The 3,309-nt window shown below is 30.2% G+C and overlaps 1 long non-coding RNA gene across 2 annotated transcripts; it reads right to left on the bottom strand.

Moving 5' to 3' along the window:
• Positions 1-500: 500 nt before the first annotated feature.
• Positions 501-2,205, bottom strand: LOC131631632 (uncharacterized). 2 transcript variants are annotated; one of them, XR_009292753.1, is made up of 3 exons: positions 2,006-2,163; positions 620-1,895; positions 501-515 (listed from the first exon to the last, which is right to left on the bottom strand). It is a non-coding gene; the product is annotated as an uncharacterized LOC131631632 (long non-coding RNA). The 2 variants fall into 2 exon arrangements; XR_009292754.1 differs by lacking the exon at positions 501-515 and having other exon boundaries at positions 1,669-1,895; positions 2,006-2,205.
• Between the last annotated feature and the right edge of the window lie 1,104 nt (positions 2,206-3,309).

Below are 3,309 nucleotides of genomic sequence, written 5' to 3'. Positions count from 1 at the left end.
ATATATTTTATTTCATTAAACTTTTCTTTTTCAATATCAAAAATACAAAAAAAAAAAAGTATTTGCTTGGTGATAATTTTCATCTAGAATTTAATATGGTTAAAATTTTAAATTTTTTTATTATTTTTGGTCACTATTTGTTCATATTCATTCTATTATTCATATATCATTTTACGCATGCATTGTTATTTTACAAATATTTTTTTTTTTGTTTTTGTGAGGTATTACCATCTTGAGGCACTTAGACTTTTTGGTGGACATTTATAAGTTTATGTGTATATTAACTTCTATTTCCACTTCAATTTTCACTTGACTTTGTAATAATTCGTAGTAAGTTTCATCTCCATTTGTAAATTTGTAATCTCCCATCCCGAAGCAATGTAATAGCTTATGGCTTTTACTTTCCGCCCTTTATTTTTCTATAAGGTTTTTTGTGATTATATGTATCTGTCCCAAAGCCTTGTAATAGTAATTAGGATTTACATTTTGCACTTTACTTTCTGCACCCTTTATAACTGTATTAAATACTAGATGTATGATTAATAAGATTATATGGCAAGAATAAAATCAAATGTTAGATAACAATAACTCAAGACAAAAATATCTGAAAACAACACACCTTGCACACTTGCACCCCTGGGGTAACCTCTCTTCGTTGCCTTTCGATTACTTGGTCATGTCCCTCGAACGTAGGGATATCTTAACAAAAGTTGCCTACGAATAAATCATCATAGTCCCTTCGATATAAAACCACAGTCCCTCGATGACCCTTCGAGTTGCTACGAAAAGATGATCTTGTCCCTCGATGACCCTACGGAAAAATGATGATAATCCCTTCGAATTGTTAAGGTATCCTTACAAGTTGCCTTCTATGACCATTCAATGACCCTACGCCTGTCCCTTCTCATCCAGTAGATAGGATTTCCTACTAACTAATGGCATGGATAATACTCTCTCCAAAGGAAACAGAACAAAAATAGGAAAGACCAATACTTAATGGGTAGATGCTCTTAATTGCTTGCTCACACTCAAAAATCATTTTCACACCTCATACTTTCAAAGTTATTTTCAAAAAGCAAATACTTTATATACATTCTTACACGAATCATTACAAAGTCAAGTTTTTTACAAAATATTTCCAAACATCACTCTTTCACAAATACTTTAAAAAAGACACTTTGTATACATTCATACGAGAATCATTACAAAGTTAAATTTCGAAGTATTTTATAAATACACACAACTTATCAGACAAAGCAAATTAAAGTGAGCTAAGCAATTAAGAGCCCATGGATAACCATGGATACAAAGGGTGCTAGTACCTTCCCTTTGTATAACCTACCCCCGAACTCAAAATCTATCAAGGTCTTTCCTGTTCTTTTCAGCCTTTCCTTATTGGATAAAAGAAAAGTCGATGGCGACTCTTGCTAACCGCAACATGTTTTGCAAGAAACAAAATAAAAAGTCAGTTCTCCCACCGTATTACAAACTCTTTGATGATTTTTGTGATAATCTCAACATTCATCAACCTCACGTTTCGACTACAAGGGTGTATTAGACTATTATTGTGTTAGTCATAATTGTACATATCTCTATTTATAGAATAGTAATGATAGTATATAAGACTATTTATGAAAATACAAGGCCTCTAATTCTTACATAAATATATAGTCAAGATGCAGTTTTCATTATATATTATGAGCAAAATGAACATGTAAGAATGATTTTATTATATTACAATAAGTTATTTATGAGCTTAAAGTAACATAGAACTATTTTTCATTTTGATTCTGCTTCCACACACTCACACAAAAAAGAAACGCATCGAGGTCTTAAAGGAATGCGACATGCTTTATACCAACAATCCCAAAGATTTTTACAATGGAATGGAGAATCTGCAATGTCAAATTAAAATAAAGAGTTGTATCAATAAATAGTTGATTAAAAAAATATTATTTATTTGATGTGAAAGAATCTTTGAAAATGGTGTGAAGAAAAAACTTACAGATTGTGGGTTTGCTTGGACGATTACCCTTGATGGCATTTGTTACAACAAGAAAGAAAGAAAGAAAGACTATCAAAGGATACATAAATTTGAGGATTTGAATCATTTTTTCTTCTTTGCATATAATAAGCTTAAGAAGTTAGATTACTTTATAATTGAAAATTTTATAAATTTTTAATTATAATTTAGTACATTTTAGAATTTTGGTGTTGCAAGAAGGCAATCATAAAAATGTGATTTTTGTTAAATGTCTCAAAGATATATTCAAGAATCATGTGTGTCTTTTAAGCTCATTGATTCGATCACTTAAACCCTAATAAATATTTAGTCTAGGATGCCTTTTATTCCATAAATTAAATATATTTTAAAACTTGGAAAAATTGTTCATACAAAAAATTTGTTAGACATGGAAAAGTGTTCATACAATCATATGTTTGTTATCTTACAAAATGGTAGACCGTTGAATGAAAAATAATTTACAGAATAATTACATATTATTGTAAAATTTTGGTGATAACAATATAATTGAGAATAATTTATATTCTAATATGTTTGCTTTCATGTGTATAATAATTTCACCTAAAAGAAAGTGAGCTATGCTCATCTGCACCCCAATAACTAAATGATCATTAGTCCCTAGATAGAGAAAATAATCATATGTACTTAAACATAAATGATCATCTATCCCCTAATAAAAGATATGATCATCTTACACTGTTTACCAGTGATTTCTGACAAACAACCGCTAGTCCTCCAAAGTGTTTAAACAATTTGGTTACTCGCAGGATCGACTAGATTGATCCTAGGACATTGTCAAATAGTGTTTTAGTAATTTGATTCATGTTCAATAATCTTTCTAGTTTGCAGAAACATACAACTTTCTAATGTAAAGTGCAATAAATAAATGACTTTGAAATAAAATAAAGAAATTGTGCAAACAAAGAACTTTTACGTATAACTTTGCATTGAACAAATAACATAGAAATATGTAAACATGATGTTCTTCACACATACATTGTTTCAGCAAAGACTCTTTTCTCTCGCGTCGGTACTTCTAGTAATTTTGTGAATTTTCTGTATATTGATTTGAACATATCAAACTAAACAATAGTATTCCTATTTATACTACTTTGACCCTAACGGTCCCTACATAAATCTTTGCCACATTCGATATTTCAAACGCTCACTTTGTTTCAGATGTTCCCACACGTCCGCTAAGCAAAACCGTTCCATTTGAAATTCAAATCTTCCCGCTTTGGCATTTCGATCATGCTAGCGCTTCCATCGAAGGACACTTGTAAATG

This window comes from Vicia villosa, unplaced genomic scaffold, assembly GCF_029867415.1.
Source record: "Vicia villosa cultivar HV-30 ecotype Madison, WI unplaced genomic scaffold, Vvil1.0 ctg.000852F_1_1, whole genome shotgun sequence".
NCBI lineage: Eukaryota > Viridiplantae > Streptophyta > Magnoliopsida > Fabales > Fabaceae > Vicia > Vicia villosa.
This window is presented reverse-complemented; position numbering and strand designations above follow the sequence as displayed.